The sequence below is a fragment of the Argiope bruennichi genome, chromosome 10, assembly GCF_947563725.1.
Source record: "Argiope bruennichi chromosome 10, qqArgBrue1.1, whole genome shotgun sequence".
Classification (NCBI taxonomy): domain Eukaryota; kingdom Metazoa; phylum Arthropoda; class Arachnida; order Araneae; family Araneidae; genus Argiope; species Argiope bruennichi.
In genome coordinates, this window is record NC_079160.1 from 4,620,210 (window position 1) to 4,644,211 (window position 24,002).

Genomic DNA, 24,002 nt, shown 5'->3' on the forward strand with positions numbered 1-24,002 from the left:
GCTTTTCTTTCTTTACATGAATAAATTCGTCTTGAATCCCAGTCTCAAACAAGAACCGCGAGAAAATCCCTCTTTCAATATTTACGGGACACATTCGTGTTTGGATTGCAACAAAGTCTTTGAGAAAGGCATTAGATTTATCTCAGAGTAAAGAAAACTGAGAAATATCTAGCACTATCGTAACGATAGATCTTTGAGAAAAAAAAATTTCCATCGAAATATCTGTTGACAGAAGAAATATGTTTGGGATCGATGTACTTGTATTTTCTTCAATACAAATGATTAGTGTGAAAAAAAATGAGGCTGCAATGAATGAATACATAAATGGTAACAGTACAAAAAAAAACTGCATAAAATAATAAATGTAATCCCTTTTATGAATAATTATTCTTGAGTTGGATGAAATGAACCTTTTATATCATTCCACTCCTTTATTTTATTGGACATTTTTTAATGTGTAGCCATGCCATTTTGTAATCTATTTCTTATAGATTTATGTATTATGGATGATAATACACTGTTTAATTATTTTCAAAGTTTAATTTTCATATTAAATTAAATTCTTATTTCATAAAAGTATTGCTACTTAGAGATAAACTTAAAAAGTCCATATTATTAATAATAACAAATTATGAATAAAAGACCAATAATTATTTTTTTTAAATTCTACTTCTTAGAAAAATGTGTTTTGCAGTATTATTTTTTTTAATTCTTATGTTTTAGCTTATATGCCTGAATCACAGATCATTTGCCTAAAATAACATTCATGTGAGGAAAATTATTATGTATTGCATATATGTACAGTGGTGGCCAAATTGGTGGACACTTTTGAAAATCGTCATGTTTTCCAACTTTGTATGCTTATAAAAAATGTTACATTTCACAAAATGTAAACTATAACATATCATTGTAAAGAGAACTGAATTCTGATTTCAATACAAAAAGCCAAATTCAAATATTTTCAATACAAAAAATTTATTCTTACTTTAACCTGAATAACAAACACAGTGATGAAGTAGATTGTCATTTCTAACTTTCCTGACAAGTCACTGTTCTTGTTCTGGGAACCAATCAAATGTTAATAACTGCTAGCCGAAGCTGACATCATGTTTAAAGTTGGAACAAATCATTATTGTGCTTTTTTCTGTAGAAAGAAGATTGTTTTTTTATGTCATCAAATTGCAAGTTAGAAATTGTTTTAAACTTTTTAATATATAGTAGGAATTTTTGAAAATATTTATAATATTTAGTCGAGAAGAAATGACAGCAAATAAATGAATAGAATAGACATCTAGAAAGAGAAGAAAGATTATTGTGTTATATGAATGTGGTCTTTCCTAAGCTGAAAATGCAAGACAAATGGGTGGTTCAGTAACTACATCTGGAGTCCGAAAGTTTTGTTTACTATATCAGGAGACAAATCCAATAAAAAATAAAGTAGGAAAGGGCTGAAAAGGGTGCACCACAACTGTTAATGACAGAAGAATAAAAAGACTATGTCTCCACGATAGAAGAACATCATCAGAGGCCATCAGAAGTCAACTGAATGATATTGGTGTTTCTGTCAGTTCCAGAGCAATCAGGAGAAGGTTATTAAATGTTGGACTATAAGGTATAATTCCTCGAAAAAAGCATTATTTCAATTTACAGCAGAGCAAAAAAGATTATAGTGGGCAAAGGAACACATTAATTGGACAAATGATCAGTGGTCGCATGTTATATGGAGTGATAAAACAAAGATATTTTTATTCGGTAGTGATGGACGAAAATATGCAAAACGGAGATTAAGTGAAGAGCTACATCCTGACTGCATTCAGGCAACTGTGAAGAACTCAGTTAGTGTTATGATTTGGTCATGCATGACAGCAGACGGTATTGGTCTCCTTCCTGTTATCGATGGGACACTAAATGCAAGAATATACATTGACACTATTCTAGAGCCAAAATTTATACCTTAGATCAGTGATCTCTTTCCCATAAACGCATTATTTATTTTTCAGTTGGATTCAGTAGGTATTATTTGCCACACAGCAAAAATATCGAATGAATGGTTTAGTAAAAAGAGCATTGAATTTTGTCATGGCCAGGAAACAGTCCTAACCTCAAAATTATTGAGAACTTATGGCAACGTTTGAGAACTCTTGTGCATATGAAGCGTTCATCAAATAAAAGAGAATAAATTGTGGCTATCATTATTTCCTGGCATCATGCAATAAAGGAGGAAGAATTTAAAACTGTCTTCAACCCAATGAAACACCAGTGTGAAGCTATAATAAAAAATAAAAGCTACCTTACTTAGTACTAAAAACTCACTGCACTCATCAGCATTTAATGTATCTCGATAATTATTGCCGCACAACTTTTTTTATTGCAGATATTTGAATTTTGCTTTTTGTATTGAAATCAGCATTAAATTCTCTTTAAAATGATATGTAAGAGTTTGCATTTTGTGAAACGTTACATTTTCGATAAGCATACGAAGTTAGAAAACATAACGATTTTCAAAAGTGTCCACAATTTTAGCCACCACTGTATATGTCTGTTACAAATTATTTTGTATTTGCACACTGATTGCACGTTGTTTTAAGTTCTTCTGTAATAATTTACCGTTTTCCTTTCTGGGAAATGTGCATTGGATATTCTTAAATTAAATTTGAATGTTACACTGTCACAAAAGTCTGAAAAGTTTGAGAGTTTATCACTGATAAGAAAGAAATCAAAATTTCCGTACTATTTCCATTCAAATGACTGGTTCTGCAAGAATGCTACTGTACATAACTGTTTCCATGATGTTGGTTTTTATTTCGACTCGTCTAATAATGAAATTTGGGCTCTCTTCAAGCAATGCGTGACGATGGCACTGAAACGGATACTGACGATACAATTTCTGAGAAATTTGTGAATGTTGACTCTAATATTACCCCTTTAGGACTCATAGAAGATAAAGATATCTTAGAAGCTATCAATCAAACTGCAAATCCACTAAATGCAGAAAAAATATCAAGCTAGGAAGAATCAGATGATGTCTCGGCGTGGTGCGTCGAAAGCTATTGATGTCATCCGGTGTATTCTACGAACGCTAGAAACAGTTAACTGCAAATAAACAGACTTAATAGTGTTGATGAATTTATATTTTCTCTTCAGAGAGGAAAACAGGTGAAAATTATGGATTATTTCACATGGGATATTCAAATCTGTTACTTATTTTGTTAAGTAATTTTTTAAAAAATAAACGGAAGTCAATTCATTTGTTGGAACAGGTTTCTATAACTTCTTCTTGAATTTATAAGCAAGGACTTTTAAAGACACAGGCTGTTATTCCTTTTTTATAACTTGAATGGTAAATATTAGTAAATAAAGGATACAGAAAACTCTTAAAGATTTAAAATTACGTAACCTCTGTAAGTCAACATCAGCTTAACTTGACATGATTTCCTTTTCCTTTGAGTGTCGAGTTACGGAGGTTTCATTGTAATTTATGGAACAAACTGTGCTACCTTCATTTTATAGTATCCATATATGCTCATGATAAAATATTTCACCTGAAATTTAACTTAAATTTTTTTAAAAAGCAAAATACAATTCGCTGCGTTCATTTAAAGTGAAGAACTTCGATTCTTCGGTCTCAAAATAACAAAGAAAGACGGCCTCTTTCATGGAACAAGAAGCGCCGTTGTTGATTTTGTGGGGTTTCATCAGACCATCCTGAGTAAGTCCCTTGAGAAAGGATTGGGCTAAAGAAAGCGGCAGCCAATCACCGAACAGAGGATGAAGGGAGTAGTCCTGCTGATAAAGAATTGAAAGTTATTCCTCGAGAAAAGTTTTGGGTTGGAGTTTTTGTGTGATGCATTACGTAGTGCTCCCCCATGAGACTCGCGGTCTTTTATCTACCAGCGAATAATAACGTTTTCGTCAAACACCAGTGACAGATTTCTTAAAAGCCAAGTCTTGCTTTCTGTTGCTTGAGATCTTCCATGCTTTATTTACTATTGTCTGGCATATAAAGAGAATTTCTTACAATCCCAGACTTATCGTTAAAACTGTATAATTATTAAATATTTTAAAGTGTAAAAAACCGTCAAATGATTTATCATATATTTTCTGAAACTTTTATCATATATTTACATGCTTAATATGGAAGTGATCTATTATTATATTTTAAGGTATTTAATCATACTCGGCACCAAAGGCAAAATGTAGGCAAGGTGACAAATATGAAATAATCGTATTTATTACGAGAGGAAAAAACTGCTTCCATTTTTAAAGAAGATTTAGATTATTTTAACGGAGTAAATATTAGATTCTTTATATCGTTTTACAACAGTTGGATTTATATCGATGAACAGAATTTGTTAAAAATAAATGTTGATATAAAATCTTTTGAATTTTGTGCTAATTAAATGAGAACTAAAGAAATATATGTTGGCATCAAGCCTTCTTTCAATTAAGAATCGATGCAATTCATCTGAACTGGTGCCTTGATAATAATGAATGAATAAAACACGTTTAATTTATATTTGCCAACTAGATTGGTGAGTGAAAGTTTTTCTTCAAAATATGAATAGATATGTTATGTACTGTTGTAAATACTGGTCATTAAGCATAATAGTAATCTTTAAATTTAATTATTGATGAAAATGAATCCGATAACTGAGTATGTTTCATTGTAATTGAATTTAATATCTTGGACTTAATTGATTGAAATCATTACTAAATTTCACGTCGCAATCGCATCCTATATTTTTTTTCTTAATAACATGGATACATATCCAATTATATAAAATATCATGTGTTGAAAATCATAAAAAATTGCATCGCTTTATCGGAAACATATTTTTTGAACCACAAATTGAACGAGTCATTTTAATGAATGAATTCAGAAAGAGCAATATCTAAACACTGATCGCTTTGATCGACGACTATCTGGCTTAGTCACTGCTATAGATACCAATTTAAAAATGTTTGTGCATTCCAAAATCGAGGAAATGTATATTTATTTGAATAAAAAAAGCATTAAAATACAATTTTTATATTAATGACATTTTACATTCTTTATGAAATTTCATTCAAATTTTTATATAAAAAAATCTTCGAACATAATATAATACAATATAATACTTGTGTCACATATATCAAAGATTAAAATTATTCTGCTGTAGAGAATAAACTTTTTTGAACAAAAGAATGAACCGTTAAATATTTCATTTTCTTGTACCGCTGAATGCTTTTTTGATTCAAATGAATGCGAAAAACCATTCCTATAAAGGCTGATTTTCGAGAAAATATAATTTTTCATGAATTGCTTAATTGATCACTTGATTAATAGAACTGGCAGTGTATAACGAATAGATAATCGCACAACCATTGTCTACACTAATTTTAATAAGCGAAAATCTAAAATACGAATAGGGCTCATTTTTTGACTCTCTAGTATTATCCAGCATTTTTTTTTATTCCTGGTTACAAGGCATGTATTCAAAAAAATTGTTTCGATGTATAATACGTAGAATTTCTCTGCTAATATCAATAGAAAGGTCTTTATTTGTGCGAAATCTCAAAATTGATTTGTGATGAACCTATACCGGTTTTAATAATAAGGGATTTTACTTGTAAAACAGCGGGACAATTTTATTTGGATTGTCATCTCCAATTCAGTTTAGGAATTTTGTTTAACCTTGTATTTAAGTAAAATGGGTAGGACGGGTTTTATGTAAGATCAAAGTTTAAAATGTCATTTAGAGAAAAAAAATCGTTTTACGGCTGAAAATTATTACGGGCATTGGCTTAAGCTTTAGAAGACTTATCGGTGAGTGAACAAAAAAAAAAAAAAATATATAGCATTTTATTGTAGAACAGCTTGAGAACAAGAGTAACTTACAGCAGCTTAATTGTATCACTATTATTTTAGAAAGACTTCAAAAAGTTCACTTTAAAAGATTCCTTCAATAACCTGTGTTAATTGTTTTTAAACATTCAAATATCATTTTGAAAAGAACATTTGACTGCGTCTCGTTTTTGCGATTCCAAAGGCCTCGCGTATAAAATGTAGTAGAAACTAGGAAGGAGCGTATCCATTAACTAGTATTAATTTCAGAAATAATCATGAGTTCAAGTCAACAAAGATATTCTGAAAGGCTGAAACAAATAATGAAGGCAAGTAAGAAATGATTCAAATATATAATCATCATTCTTATTTACTTCTTTTTTCTGACATTTTCAAATAGTACTGAATTTGATTTGAAGTAGAAACAATCTAATAAATAATGATGAGAAAACTACATAAATAATATTTGTTTTTAGAAAATAACTTACTTGTAGTAGCAATAAATTATTTTATTACTTTCAAAAATTAAGGGTTGATTTATTTGTTTCCTATTTTTGCATTTTGGCATAAATCCTTATATACATTTAAAGCATTCCATTATATTTCTTTTTATGAGTGAAAGTGATGTAAATTTCCTCTAATGGAAGAAAATTTTACTTTCCCTCATCAAAATTGGGAACCTCGACTATCTTTCAGGCTTTGTAAAGAAATTCGCAATATTCCGAGGGCAGTGTTTGTCTATCGTCGGAATGAAATTAAATTTCTTCACTTAAATTTTCTCTCATCTAAAATGAATTTTTAAAAGCAGAATTTTCATTGCATATGCTGCTGTGAATAAAGTCGAAAACTTGTTTTCTCTGAAACGTTAGAGATTCTATTGAAGCTGAAATCTCTTTATTTTCATAGCTTCAAAACGAGTTAAAAAGAGTTTCTGCTAGAATTTCACTTGTGTGTAAGACGAATTAAAGTGAAAGAGGAAATTTTTGTGGAAAATCTAAAATCTTTGTTTCGATGAAAATTTTTGAAATTTTTTTATTTATTCCATTTTTGGGCTAGACATTCTGGTAGTCATAAACATTTTTGTGTGGTTAGTGCTTGCGATAACGAAAAGAAAAGTTATGTTATAAAACATTAGAGTTGCAACTTTTGATACTATAAATGGGCATTCAAAGAGCTTTAAAATATCCTCAATGTAAGCAATCCTTCTTTATTCTCAAGCAATTTGTTGTTCAAAAAGTAGATTTAAATTTCCATGAAGTTTCCTTAGGTATTTAAATTGCTATTTAGATTTAGTTCACATTTAGAAGTCAATGACGTAACTCTTAAAATATATGAAATAAATGTTACAAGCATTTCTTTATTTTCAAACTACAAATATTCTCTAGAAAACATGAATATTGTAGGAAAATTTAGGATTTTTGGAAGACTCATTGTTAAACGAGAGCTGAAATGTAGCACATACCTACTATGTAGATAGTAATTCTACTGTGTTTTTTTTAAGTGAAAAATGTTTTTTTGGCATATAATCCGCAATAGATTAGAATATATAGTTAGAAATATGCAAAAAAAAGAATAGATTCATGCATACAATAGAATTAAATGAAAATATTTAGAGTAAAGGATAAAGTCATCGACCATGTTACAGGCAATTGCAAAATTCTTATGTGAAAGCTAGTCAGTAATTATGTTGGAAGTCTAGAAAACGTGCAAACTGTGTGATAGCAGTTTTTGTACTTAGTTGTTCCTGCAATCAAAATTCCACGTAACAACTCAATAAAACGAGTTGAATTATGCAATGTAATTTAAAGGAATAATATTTTGTATTGGGTTTCTCAGATGCATTTATAAAAACAATAAAAACAACTTACTTTGCAATAAAAATTTGCTAAAAACATTTTTGCATGTCCCGGCAAAGTGATTACAAAAGTTTTAACATTTTCTTTTGTGAATTATTTTGAAAAAAAAAACTTTTCTTCACTAAAAACAATTGTTTTTAGTTGCACATAAGGCTGTGTTGTTATCTAATTCTACTTACCCTGATCTTTGATTTGTACTTAAGCACATCATAAATTTGAGATATATTGAAATAATTCATAGTAAAAGAACTAATACACGGAAGAAAAATAATCGGTTTGCACAAATATGTTCAAGGGCTCATTGGAGTTGTTGATACACGCACGGTTATTCATTAATTGATGCTGCTTCTCATCAGTAAATCAATAGTTGCAAAGGCGGTTACATTTTTTTTTTTTACTGCAAATACAACTTTTTTCGATTATTTCATTTTCCATCAACTTTAAGACTAAAATGAATTTATTTGAGGTAGATTTTATTTTCCTATCCTCCATTTGATTGGGGTGAAAATTGCAAATTGATTTTTTTTTGAAGAAAAAATGTGCTATTCTAAAAATTTTGAGGGAATTTTATCCAAAAATATTGTTTCGAGATTTTTTTTCATTTTAAGACTGGAATTGACTCTGTTTTGTTTACGCTTTAAAATAAAGGAACCAGATTCGAAAAATCTAGGTTTTTACTCCGTATTAAAATGAAGTGAGTCAGGATGTTGTAAAACTTGAAACATGCATTCACTTAAGATTATTGCCTCGGTATGTTGAGTGGCTTGAACAATATGATTTCCACAACAAGCGCTTTCACGTTTTGAAAACATATTAAACCAAAATAGTAAAGATTTTTAATCTAATGAATTACTTTTTATTTACATAGTTACCAATTTTATATAAATGCTTGGCAATTCACTTTACCTAGCATACACTGCTATTTTAATACATGAACGTTTGATTTTCTGTAATGGTGAAATTCACTTAATGTCATTTTAATATCTTTAGTGCAGATATAGGGTAAATATGATTTTGAATTACTTAAATCTTAATTAAAAGTATTTATCTCTTAGTGTATCAATTTTTTTTTTTTTTGATTTTATGTTTAGTCGAAAATCAAACGACTCTAAATGTATCAAAATTATTCATCGAAATTCATGCAAAGGGGTCAAAAAGTAGCGCAAGCATAAGCGTGAAAGCATGTCATCACGAATGTAAAATAAAAATACCTCGGCAGACGCCATGTGGAATTCCGCAACTACTGACGTGGGTAATCATATTGCGAAACCCACAAAAATTAAAAATTCTTGTCATCTTAATTAATGTGCGGTGTTAATAAAAAATAACACTGGTCCGTCATTAATTTATCAAACGGACACTGGATTTTAAGCCAGTTCATTTGTTTAGTATCAAAAGTATATATTATCCCTGTTGTACAATATATAAGATTTTATTTTAAATTTAATTAAAATAAAAGAATTTAAATTAAAAACTTAAAATTTAAATTAATTTATTTATAATATATTTAATCATAGTTACTTTTTCGGTTCTGACACTTGAATTCGTTTTACACAAAAAAATGTTTGTAGAGTAGTGTCATGTACTAAAAAGTAAGAATAAGCGTGGGGTTTGATGTACAAAGAATCTTTTAATAGTGTGGATGAGATTAAAATAAAGCACTGACAAAGCTCAATGCATTCGGAATATTTTTTTTTACGATTCCGTCGCAATAAAACGGATGATTGAAAATCTACTTTAAAAAAATGTGTCCGCATTTTTGATATTTGTAAAATAATGAATTCTAAATAAAATTCTAATTGAATCTTGCATATGTTATACTCCAAATGTTATACTCCAAAATGAATTTAGTTGCAAACACACCTAGTTTATAAATTTTGCACTTGTGGGGGAATTCCTTGCTGATATTTTTTAAAGCTGCTTTTCCGAAATTGGAGTTACCTTCATTGTCTTGAAGAAGGGAGAATTGGAAACAAATAAAAAAAAATTTGCCTTCAGAACTTTCAATTAAAATTTTTTTAAATTCAATTTCAATTGAAAACTTTTTGCCTTGAGAAATCGAAATTATCTGTTGTCATTATTGCATCAGTTCTCTTATATTAACGGGTGCTAATCTGCAAACTAACTGGAAATAATTATAAATATGTTAATGAGAAGTAAATTCTGAAATATTCTTAATTCCGAATTCTAACATTAATAACTAACACTAACACCATAATAAATGGGCATATGTGTCAAAAGTTAATTTGCATCAATATGTGTCGAAGTTATAAATATCTCTTTAATCATTTTATCTTTATCAGAAATGTCTTTCTCGAGTTTAATTCATAGAATTCGATTTTGATTAACGTTCTAAGAACCTGATATATTTTTAACAAGCTGAAGATGAAGTGAATGAAACTGTCTCACTCGCGTGTTTTTTTAAATCTCGACTTTTACTCGGAATTCTTCATCTTTCATTTGATGTCATCAGAAACTTTTTTATTTTCGCAGTGGAAAATTTAATTAAAGTAGCCATTCCATTACGAAAACAATTCGCAAAAATAACTCAAATGCGTGCCTTTTTTTCAAGAAGAAACATTTCAGAGCAATAAAAAGGCAGTCTTTGAATGAAAGCATTTTTCCTTATAAAATGTTGCTTGTTCAGGAGCTTCATTAATTGGAAGTTTTTCAATCTTATTTTAACCATTTTAAACAAAAGTATCTCTTTCCGAAAACATTTACTTTGCTTGCTTTTAAGCAACACATTTTTCAGTAGAATGACAAAGGCTGTCATTAGTAAATTTTAAAAAGTGATAAATGATTGTTACAAAAAATATAATTAGGCTCGAAATCTTCTTTGACAAGAAACATATTTCATGCCTAATGCCAGTCTCCACATAAGTGAAAGTTCATCCTTATAAATCTAATGTTACTTTTCTTGTTAACTTTTTTACTGGAAGAAAAGGTAATTTGAACGCTATTTTTCGCATTAAATTTTTATCAAGTGACAAGTGTCGAGCGCATTGGGTGTCCCAATCCGCTCCCCCAATAATGACCAATATGCCTGTTGAATTTATTCTGCCTCGGTCAGTTTGTCATGTTCGTCAAAATCCTTAAATGCAAGAATCTATCTTCGACTGTGGTGAAGATAGATTATACCCTTTTTTTTTTCTATTACTTCCTCTTTCCAAAATGCTATTGGACTCTCCTGATACGGTTGGCTATTCATTGATTTCACATCGATTGGCGAATGTTCCAGATCATGATAGTAACTTTGAACACTTAATTTGTCGTGCGTAAATTGTACAATTGTTTCTAACTATTTAAAAACGCACATATTTGACTTATGTGAATTCATCGGTCGTGTTTATTCACACACTAACCCTAAATGATAATTCCTAGAATGATGACCAATTTCAATTCATCTAGTAAAATTAAAATGTGTGATAGTGAAATGCAAGAGAGCACCTGAAATAATTTTTGATGTAGATTAAAAACATTTATACGAAACACTGTGTTCCAAACTTTTTTCTCTTTGTTGAATTCTCCATTTTTCATTCTGGAATTTTAAATTCTCCTGTCGCAACATTTTAGTACATATTCAACAAAAATTCTCAGTATTTGAATTTATTACCAAATAAATTTATTTAAAATTTTATCTTCGTGGCCTAATTTACTAGAAGAATAATCTAAATTGATTAAACAACAAATTATAGTCATTTCTATCACAATTTTAAAATATAAGACCACTTCTTTGAACATTGTAAATGAAATGCAACATAAAACTTTTGATCAAGCACTTAAATTTGCTTGTATTAAAATTAATAGATAATACGTAACCATTTAAATTATTGTTAAATTATTTTTTTAAATCATAGAGGTAAAGGAAAGAATGTCAAGGAAATCATATCTTTTATAAATGTATACTACAGTTTATGTATTTGTCTATTTCAATCCATGACATTATATGTATTATGATTTGGACAAAGTTACAGAACAATTAACAAATTCCCATACCATATTTGCTAATATAGCTGTTTTTCAAAGAAATACTGAAATTTATTCTAAAACTATATTTAATTTCAAAATTCCAATTGCATTCTAAATAATCTGTTGTGCAATTGGTTTCCGTTGACAAGAATTATGACGACGAATTACTGTCACTTTAAATTCTTTTTTTCTGTGGATTCGAAATTAATAAAATGCTAATCATTTCTTAAATGCCTTAATACTATCGTTTAGATTTACATTTTCTAGTAGGGGTCTAAGTGTGACATGCATTTCAATTATTCTATACATTTTGGTTTTCAAAAATCCAAAGCATGCGTGTAGAGGTTATGCCTAGCAGCTCATGTAACTGATTCATAAAATAATAAAGAGAAAGCTAAAAGTGTTCAAAAATGTTTTAAAAAATCAATTATTAGCGATGTTTAAAAAGGAAACTAGTAGAAATCATATAAAATTGGTTGTGTTCTTTTAAGATACATAAACGGTATCACCCTGCGGTTTCCTTTCAAATATATTCTCGACATTTTTACTCTCCGAATTCTCAGTAGCCAAGAACGAAGCCATGAGCATTCCTGACAAGGGATAGGAGGTGTCGTTCCTGATTTTGTGAGGTTTCTATAAAAGCCTCTCGAAAGATTCCAAGGATTCCGCAGAGAAATGTCTAAATTCCTGAAAACAACAGCCAATAACTGAGCAGAAGGAGGGAGTAATATTCTGATGGCTGATTCAGAATGGGGATATATTCTTCGAGATAAGTATTCGGTTTCGAGCTTTTATATGATGATTTATAACATGAAACTCTCGCATGGGCCGTTAGACATTTTATCTATCCGGGAATAATGGCTTTCTGCAAATACAACTAATGTTTCTAATAACCTAAGCCTTTCTTCCATTTCTTAAATTAATTACTTCGTTTTAGCTTGAAAATATCATTACATTTTTGTCATTAAGCACACGTGAAACAACGAGAAATGTTAAATTATTTTAATCTGAACAGGTTTCCTAATATGCGAACGATTTCTTTTGCAAACAATATGAAATATCTATGCGATTAATTATTTTCATAGAAGTGTCTAAAAGTTAAAATTGTTCCTTATTTATCAAATAATTTTCCTGGAAATCTCGTTCTTAGTTTCGAGTTGATACCAACTAACATACACTGCGTAAAAAAATTAGAAGGACCTAACTACCAGATATTTATGCAGATTTAGTTTAATGATCCTTGTTTTCATTTTAGGCAAAAATTAAACATCTACCACTAATATTATTAAGAAAATTAGTATATATAATTTCCCATGCGTAAAAAAAAGTAGAAGGACACTTTCTAATATATTTAATTTAGTGAGTTGTTCTTTATTTAAATAGTGATTTTGTACTTTGTTTATCCTTTTCTGTCAAAAAAATCTAATTTGTTTAAAAGTTACGTTGTTTTTCCGTTCTCAGAAATGCTTAAAGGAATACCTTTGAAAGATTTGCAAAAAGGGCAAATTTCCGCATATCAAAATGATGGTAAAGGTGTCAGAGAGATTGCTCGATTGTTGCAGATGAGCCCCAATACAGTTTCAAGCTTTATCAGAAATCCTTATAAAAATGGAAATAAAAAGAAGACTGGTAGACCGAAGAAGTTAACACCACGTGATGAAAGAAAACTTACTCGTGTGCTGAAGAAGAACAAAGGAAGTGTTTCAAAGGCAAGAAATCAAGCAGGACTTAATCATGTGACGAAACAAACAGTTTACAACTATATTAAAAGATCTAAAAAATTCATTTTCAAAAAATGGAAACATCATACTAAGTGGAAACAAGCTCACATTGATAACCATTTAGCGTGGGCTAAGGAGCACATGTCCTGGATTACAGAATGGACTTCTGTGATATTTTGCGATGAAATGAAATTTAACTTAGACGGTCCAGACGGATATCAGCACTACTGACATTGTCTGGGGACTGAAGGCGCATACTATTCAACACGACAAATGGGAGGAGGGAGTTTAATGGTTTGGTTGACTGTTGGATACGGAGGAAGGACAAGTCTGGTTTTCATAAATGGTAGGCAAAAACATACAGACTACATTCAAGTGCTGAATTCCGAGCTTCTTCCTTATGCCTCTGACATGGGGGGTGAAGAGTGGAAGTTTCAGCAAGACGGAACTTCCATTCACACAACGACTGGAGTCAAAAATTGGTTCCTAACAAATAATGTGGATATTTTACCATGGCCAGCCAAAAGTCCTGACCTTAATATAGTGGAAAACATCAGGGCAATGCTAGTTTGTCGAGTTTATGCTGATGGAAGGCAATTTGATTCGCAAACTCAGCTTCGAGAAGCATTGAATGACTCGTGGGACAATTTTTGTCAAACTGAAATTCAAACTCTATACGATTCACTTCCAAACAGAATATTTGAAGTTATAAAGGCCAATGGGAAGACCCTTCCTTATTAAAGTCTCTATTTTTTCATTCATTATAATGCTGTCCTTCTACTTTTTTTACAAAGTTTCAAAAAAGAGAAACTATTTTTGTTGCCATTAATATTTTATGTTTGAACATCATAATTCTGGTGTTAAAATTGTATTTTTGAAATATTTGTTAAATGTTTCTAATAAAAATTTTAGTAAAAATAAAATATTTTTCGGTTATTGTTACAAAATCAAATGTCCTTCTACTTTTTTTATGCATTGTATATATAGAATTGAATGTCCGTTTGACCCTTGTCAGAATCCAACCAAATTTAACACACGCTTCTTATCATTAAAAAGAATTATCTGCGCTCTTAAAAAAATTCGAAGGTTTCCTTAAGGCAATGAAATAGGAATAGAATGATCCTCATTTTTTCGACCATAACTTGAGAACGCATTTTTGAGCAAAAGTTATTTTTATACCATTTTTAAAATTTAAACATTCACTTTTCAATTAGATAAATTCCTTTTCTCTGCTATTTTTTCCCTAATATTAATTAAATTTTCAAAGTATTTGTGTAATGGTGTTATTCAAATTAGGCTTAGGCGTATTAAAACATCGGCCTTAAGGAGTTGAATATAAAAATTCAAAAACTGTACCACGTAACACTGTTTGAAATTTGCTCCTTCTAGTATTTGTGAATTAATACATAAAGCAAATAAACTCAGAAAGAGCAGCTAATGATAAAATATAGCATTTATTGTTTCCACGTAGTCCTAAGATAAGCTTATAAACCTGAAAATTATTACGTTTACCTTTTATTTGTTTACAATATTTCTTTAAGAATTAAAATTAACCTAATCTTTTATCTTGTGATTTCATGTCACTTGATAATATGGAATTTAATGAGGGTAAAAATCACACTCAAGGTAAAATGAAACTAACAATGCATTTTAAATGTAAATGAATCCACTTTCTTCTTCCAGAGATGCTTACATAAAGGATTCGTTTAAAAATTTCGCAACTAAAATTATTCAAATATTGCCGTACTCATGTTCATTTCAACCTTTCCTGTCCAGTCATTTTTATGAAAACTGGTGACTTTTAATGTATATATTTCAGAGCTCATTTTATTTCATTTATGGTGTCTGTTTAACATTATGGTAAAAATAAGTATAATCTTACAAACTGTCTAAAAATAAAGAAAGCGTCAATATTGCATGTCGTATTGAGCTGCAGTAGGTATTGAGTTCATATAACAAATGAACTTAAATTAAGTAAATTAAAATATTTTTAAAATATAACGTTGACTACCGTTTATTATCTTCAAAATATTATGAGATTTTAGTTTCACATTTTTTTTTAATTCTTTTGTTCGTTATTATTGTGAGCTAGTCATTTCTCTCGTTAGACACTAATTATCGATATGATCTATTGTTAGCTTGTAGAGTGACCGATTCCAAAATTATGTGGCACACTCTCATCTCACTTAGCGCAATATAAAACCACTCACCTTTGGCGACCAGTTTTTTTCCCTAGATTATTGACATTTTATACTGTTAAATAATTTATGGAACACATTTTTGAAAACATCTCCCTTTGTTATTTGATGCGACTGAAAAACGTGAATTCTGTTGAATCGGCTTACTGTAAATTAAAAAAAAATATTGCGAAATAAAATGAATGAATGAATGATTGGTGAAAGTGCACAACGGAAAGTTTTGACTGATGAGACAGAATTCCGTCATAGTATTTAAAAACGTTATTACGTGTAGTATGGGAAACTGATTTAAGAATGTTATTAAAACTAAGAGGGAAATGCTACAGAAAGAAAATTAACACCGTTAGAAAGGTAATTTTTTTTTAAATCTTCAAGCAATAGAAAGGCCGTTTTTGTAAGATAATCGTTCTGGAAGATATGGACATCCATTTTCGTAGGCAAGTCATACTACTACTCATTTGGTGACCATTCAGTCTATTTTTGGACTCGTTTAAAATTTCTTATTCAAGCCTATTTCTTGATTTGTTTATATCGTCTTTTCACTGTCTGAATGCAGTTTGTGGTAAACCGGTGTGTTATCTCTAGAATATTTTCTAAAACAGTATTTTGCGCTTCCACTAAATACCTAAGCGAAGCATTCAATTCAATACAGTTGTAAAAATGTACAACAGCCCGAAATTTCTATGACGGTTTGTTTACATTTGATTGTTGCCGTACGACGATTACTGTGACATATGCCGAATCGTTTCAATGATATTGTAAGCAACAAACACTGCATTTTTATGGCAAATAAACGTTCAGCATGAAATCCATGGTGATGGAATATTGTTAGGTATTTTTATTCCAAGGCTCTGTTTTGCCAAACAAAACTGGAAATCTCTTTGAGCATTAAATCTTCAAAAGTCATGCAACTCATCTTTGATATAGAAGTGTAGATAAAGGGGAACCCGCAGGTTTTTCACTTAATTTCATATTTAAAAATGAATGGAACTGCCCCCGATGAAACTTTAACGTTTAATCTAATTACCAGGTAATCTTGAAATATGAGAGTAAAGTGGATTCTTCAAATTCTTAAAATATCGCTTGTTCTTGACTGTCCCAATTCCTTTCTTTCTATCTAATTATTTCTGTTATGTTCAAAGAAAAAAAAATTTTTAATGCAGAGAAGTAATACGAACGAAAACAACTTCCCTTTTCAATTGGTGTGTTGCTTGACAGCATACAATGGACTGTTACAAGTGTTATTCGAGTCAGATTTCTGCTCCGGATTAAGTGCGCAAATCATTAAGGTAGCAAAAGGATTACATGCTTTTAAAGAAGCTTAACTCTCCTTTAAGTCATTTCAAGTCGTTGTAAGTGATTTAAAAAAATACTTTTAATCCCTGCCTCATTACGATTAAATTTAACTTAGATTTAGGTCAAACTCATTTCATTTTGGTTCTAAAAATTTAAACTACTACAGAAATATTTAGAACTAAAACAATAAAACAGTTATGCTAGCAGAATGAAGTAAAAAGGCAATTTTATTTGAATAAAGGAATAATTTTGTAAAAAATTTCTGCGGGGAGATAATCTCTTGCTTTTATGTTTTAATGAAAGCTTTTTCTTAAAGCATAAATTACGAAAACATGTATTAAAAATGCGGTTTTTACAGACTTCTCGATCATGCTGAGATTTTAATGAACTTAACAGTTAAGATTAATTTAGGAGCTTCATGATATAAGTACCAAAAAATCATGGCAGTACTAATTTAATTTTTCTCTTTTTAATATGATTTTCTACTCTTATATAAAAAAAAATTAACTATAGTAAATTATCTTTTTAATGAAAACGTAAGAAATTCTTTTCTTATGATATCTCAGCATATTGCATTCATCTGACTATTTCAAATTGAATAAATTTTAATCAATTATTAATTTCTGATAGCTATGCCAGATTCATTGTGAAGCTCGGAATGATTGAATCTTAGAGTGGTTTTAATAAACTGTTGCAACCTGTTGACTTATTGCCTGTGAAAAATTACTTTGTAAAAATATATTTTGTTACCCCGACTTGTTTCTTAATAAATAAAGTTCTCTACAAAAACTCAATAATTAAAGTTCTCTTTTAAAAATACATCCGTAATTTAAAATCTAAAATTTTCAAGGTCGAAACATCGTCTTATGGATTAATATAGCAAAGAAATTTCCTGAAGTAATGAATTCGTTAAGAAATATAACATCAAAATATAAAAAATTGTTGTTGATGAAGAAAAAAATACCTCTTTATTTTATTTTTTATCCAATATAAAATTTAGAAGTATACTGAAAAAATGACCCTTAGACTAAAATATTTAAGTTTCGTTAGAAAAAAAATAATAAAAAGCATAATTTAAGATGCAACTCACCCTTCTAATTGGTATATTTACAACATTTCTTTTAATCAATTATTTTTTTAGTCATTTCTCACAGTCTTTTATTATAAAAGACTTAAGATTTTAAAATCAACAGCTGTTGAAGTATGCATCTTGATTTGTGTTTATCCTTAAAAACGAACAACTGAAAATTCTCGTACTTTTAAACAAAGAAATCGCCACGTTGAGAATGAAAATGGGCTTATACGAAATATATCACCATGATGAATGTTTGGTTAAGTGCGCTTGAATTATTAATTAGGCTTCACTCCAATACGTGAGAAGAATAATAAATTTCAATTTTAAAATACTTCAGCTGAACGAGATTTTCTGCAATGTATTTCTCGAAAAGTGGTTATTGATGACAGGGCCATTATCTACCCAGCTCAGATTCGCTGAAAATGGAAGAGTCAAATGCAGCAGGTAGAACTAGAGTGATTTTTCTGTGAATAAGAAATATTTTGCCAGTTTAAAAAGAAACAAGGAAAAACCCTCCTTAGACAGTTGAGATTATTTTTTCCTTTAAATATACTACTCATATTGCCTAAGTCTACTCAATAAGGAGTTATTTTGAAAAATTCATTTCCTTATGTTATATAAAATATAAATAAAATTGATACCAGATTGAGAAAATTTCATATCAGGATAGCCTAAATGAAGGCACATGTTTGGTTTTGGAGTTTAATTCATTACGAGTATTTTATGAATAACTTTGGAAACCCACCACATTTTGAAATATCCGCTGAAGTGACGATCTCATAACCTGGCTAAACGAAATGAATAATGGCTTTATGAAATTTATTCATCTATTTAATTTGATAAATCCATGTAATTTGTGAAGCTTCTTTCTCTCCATTCATGAGAATGTATGAGCAAAGTTGCAACTTTTCCTCAAAATGTTTGACTTCAGCAGGAAAGGCGAGAGCTATCAAATCTTTTTTTAAAATTTTTATGGATTGTCATATCCGTTATATGTGTTAAATAATCAACCAACAACTTAATTCGAATAAATATATGCAAAAATTTCATTGCTGATTTTGAAACATGAATATTAAAATAAAAGTTTCTGTATTAAAAAGCCAGAGCTAAAAATATGTCTACATTTTTCTTAAACAGTCTTTTTGGCAGATACTTCAATCCATCTCTAACTTGGTGGGAGTTTTTATACTTTGCTCTCATACTCGAGACCTTTTGTCTCAAACAATATTAGAGAGGCAAGTGCTATAAGCAGTTATTGGATAAAATGAATACAGGATTTACATAATTATTTATTTTAAACTTCAGATTTGTTATTTCTTCTTCTTGCTACAATTTTATACAATATTTCTATACTATCATATCGGGTAGCAATAACTTCCTTTACTTGTAAACCTGGATTCAGATTTAATTGATGTTTCTTTATATGCTGCCTCCCTTCTTTGCAATGACATTTTCTGTTGTATATAATGACTCATTAATAATGTAAAACATCAAAATATGAGGTTTAATTCTAATCTTTTGGTGAATCAATTTCTTTATTCACTCAAGTGGAAGTTTTCTTTTGGTGCAGACGAGTTTTTGTAGAAAACAAAAATTTTGAATTTTTACAAAGATGGAAGTTGAACGGATAATTGCCATGCTCCTCCAAAAGCTAAGGAAAGTTTAGTGTTTTTGTAATTTGCCAATAGTTCGTCTAAAGATTTGAATTTCTGTAAAAACAGAGGAGACAGCCGTGCATAAAATCAAGGAATCCTTTTCCATTTTTTTAATTTAAAATTCAGCTTCAAAAATATCCTTTAGGTACTTCATATTTTTTCTTAAAGGTGGGACATTTTTTATAGGATGATGATTTGAACTTTTTTCTTGAAGTGTTTTTTTTTCCTAGTCTATATGAAACGGAAAGAATCAAGTTCCTTGTTAATACTTCAAAGGTTGCTTTAAATTAGACTGTTCTTCAATGAGCTCTTGAAGAAACTTGCCGAACATGAATTCTCTGTCATTCCACCTGTAGATATATCAAACAATACTACTAGATTCAGATGTCAAGAAATAAAATAGCTGAAATATTTTATACCTTTCACCTACCGGTTTATCAGCATTTCTTATTTTGTCAATTATCCTTCATATCAGAATTGCATAAATCGTGCAATAGGACTTAACAATGAGAAAAAGTCGTCGATATGTCTTATTACAAGAGCACTAGAGTTTGGTTTAAAATGTCCCAGACGTTTCCAGTCTGCTACAGAATCTTCTATGTCTACTATATCTCATCTGCTGATCTTAGATTTGTTCAGATATATTGTGCTATAGGCTTTGCCGTTCTTTGAATTAAAATTCTTTAACCCTTTGGGTTTTCTATTTTTAGATTTGTTTTAGTTCCTGTTATTATTTGGAAATAATTATTCTGCCTAGAAAGCAATTTTGTATTAATATGCCAGGATGAATAGTTGTAATGCCTCCGCTTAAACGGTCTTAAATTGTTTGATATATCCCTCTTGTTATATCTTCATTAGCTTATCATTCTGAGATCATCCCCATTATCGAAGGAAGCCATCAATCGTCAGCAGCCTGCTGTCCTCATGCTCTTTGTTGAGAATAGAGGTGGGCAATTGGAGACAGATCTTTAATTTCTGTTGTCATTAGAGACTGAGAGCGAACTGGACTTATTAATAGCACAAAGCTTCCTTATCTTTATTTGGAATTTTAATTAACTATAAACTAGTGCAGTTACATTATATATCATTTAAAATTTAGAATAATTTAAAAAGAATATTTAGTAAGACGAACATACCTTTGAAACATATTTACATAGCACATTTTGTAGCTGCTTTCCTGCATATAGTAAAGATAAGTCTTTGCCTTCTCCTATTATTCAGTAGATCTATATATCAGCAGCGGTTACTGTGTGGATAAGTTCATGGATTTCGATTAAATAGCTATCAATATGTATGCCAAATGAAGCATAGCATATTACTAGCATAAAATATTGGAGCAAACCTTTGGTGAAAGAATGCCTCGAATCTTATAGTAAGAATTAGGGGGGGGGGGATAATATGAATTTAGAAAAGCTCGCAAGTTATTTCATTACTTAAATGCAAAAATTCCTGATAGGGGTTCCTAATTTAGTGTTATTGGGTCACTAATTCCTGTAAATAGTGACCTAGGCCTAGTCGCTATCACTGAGCTCGTAGGAAACGACATTTTGAAATAATTAGTGAAAAAAATATGAAGAAATCCATAACATACTTCAAATGAATGATCGAAAAGGCCAACCTGATCCATAAAACTCTGCAGGTTATGTAGACGCATAGTTTTATCGTACAAAGGAAAAATTCGAGGTTTGTTGCCACACAAATATTAAAAAGATTGTGAATATACCAGAAATTGTTGTACAGACACGGTCATAAAAGTGTTCGATGTGAAACTATATCGCATTGAATAACGTTCTAATGTCAAAAGTGATGTTGTTTATTCATCAACATTTAAGCGTTCTTGGAACATAAATTCTGTTGTGATTTGGTATTAAGTGTGAAACAGGAGACATTCTGAAATTCATTTAATAAAAGGATAAGAAGCAGTTGAAGATATTACAGAGTATATCAGATGCACACTTATTCCTACTTGCTGATAAATTGTACTCCATAAAATGTTGGGTATTTCAGCAAGATTCGACTTCATTACAACGTGTTTTATCAACATAAACTCTGTTCCATGTTAGTACATATTTTATTAATCAAGAATTTTGGCCACATTCTTAATTGGTTCTTTGATTCTTAAGTTTGGAAAATTTTAGAGGCTACAGTAAATACTAAATATCATAGAAGTTTGATCCCTTTTAACACTCTGTACTGTGTAAGTAATTTTTCGATGTTATTCTTGCCACAGTCGGACAGTGTTATAAGAGGTTAACTTTAGTCAACGATTCGAATAAAGTTATTTCATGGTAAACTTTCATTTATGATATTCATCTCATTAGTTAATTTGTCATTCCCTATTTTTAGAATAAAGTAATTCAATTTTTGTAACAATATTTAATAGTCGCCCAATAAAATGGCTTCTTATATGTTCGAGACAATTGTAAGAAAGATTTTTTTTATTTTAAATTTGATAAAATATTAGATTACATTTTCGAAACACTTAAACGTTTTTCTTATGTCAATGCTGACACTGAGCTAATCTATTATTTCCCGAGGAACTAATCTGTTTTACAGCTCATCAATATACGAATAAATTTTCATCCTTTTCATGGACCGCTGTGGTTGGTGGTAAGATCCTGGCTTCGGGACCGGTAGATGCCAAGTTCAAGATCGACACCATCATCTGGCGCACGCTAAATCCGTTGGGTTCAAATGCTCAGAATATGCTGTGGCGTGGAAGCATGAAGAGGAGGGTGCCAGATCAGGTATCGCCTTCATCGTCTGACCTCTGTTGAAAATTACGAGTTCCAACCCATGATAAACCTAGTGTTGCAACGAAGCAGGCCCTTAATATAACTAAACCATAATTCTTTTTTTTATGTTCTGTCTTACCATAAATGAATGCCAAATTTTTTTTTCTTCATAAGGGAATTGAAAGATAAGGAATCCCATTTGTTTCACAAATGGACTAAGATTTTGCCTTCCTATGATTGAAGGATTCTGTTTCTATTTTTGATTTTCTCTGCAGTAATTTCGGAAACAAGAATATTTGAGATTTTCTGTTTTTTAATCTAAACACTAAACAATTTTCTGTTTTTGATTTTTTTTATGTCCCTATCTTCAAGCAGCTCTTGAATGGGAATGTCTTTTCTAAGGCATAAAAGGGTGAAGTGAAAGAAGGGAACAGAAACAATTTTGCTTTTGTCGTTTCAGAATTTGAAAAAACGGTGTGTGTGTTGAATCTATGCTCAATTCTATAGCATTAAAGAGTTTACTTGTAAAATTTTCATTGACCATAGTAAATGTATTAAACCAGAAATGAAATTTCAATTTAGTATAGTATTCCGTTTATTTCATTTACTTTTAAAAATTAATAAATTGTGAAAACAAATGGATGAAACTTTCTAGAGGGCTAATTTAGCAATATTTCGACAATGCTTGTCTTGCCTTATTTCAGTATCCCTTTTATAGTTTTATCCTTATCAAAACATGTTAGATATGCACTTGATTCAGTATTGTTGTTCTTTGAACCTCGATCATGATTAAGTTTTCCAAGGATTGAAATCTTTTCAGAGATGTCTGCAACATATAAAAAGGAAACTGTTATTTTAATCATCTTACAATCTTTATCTTTTTTAAGATCCTTTAATCATTCTTTCCAATTCAGTCCTCAGAAGAAAATTTAATTAAAGCGGCATTCAATCACGAAAACTTTTCATTGAAGCAACGGAAAAGAGTGTTTTTAAACGGAAGAAGAATATCAAAATAACAAAAAGTAATTTACGGAATATTGCTTTTCAGTCATTGAATGTAATGTTGTTGGTAGTTGTCAAGTATTCAACTTTGATTAACTTGAAATTCTCTGATCTTATGTCAGATGTGTTTATATAAAGTTACCTTTTTACTTTCAGATGTAGGAAATATAGGAAAGCTCTTATAATACTAAAAAAAAAAATAATCTCGTACCCGGGATTTTGACAAATCTCAACGTTTTAGACGAATTCGAAAAACACGTTTCGAAAATGTCTGTCTGTGGCAAAGGTAACTCAAAAACTCTTTGAGCAAGAAGGGTGAAATTTCATATCAGACTTTGACATCCAATTTGCAGATTTTCTTTATAAGGTCGAACCACATCTAATCATAGAAAGTCTGTCAGTCCTGTGGTGCAGTCGCGATAACTCAAAAACGCAATGACTGAAATATATCAAATTTGGTATGTCATTTTCTGACTATAAGTGTTATTCTGTGTCAATTTTTTTTTTTTTTTTTTGTTTTAGTTCGTTCTAAAAAATGCTTCTAGAACACAAATTCGATTTTCGGATACTATTAATCGCATACCAGGGATTAATTGCCAAAAAACTCGCCGATAAATTCTTTAAAAATGCAAAATTCACCCTCAAGGTAAATATGTCGTACCTATTGT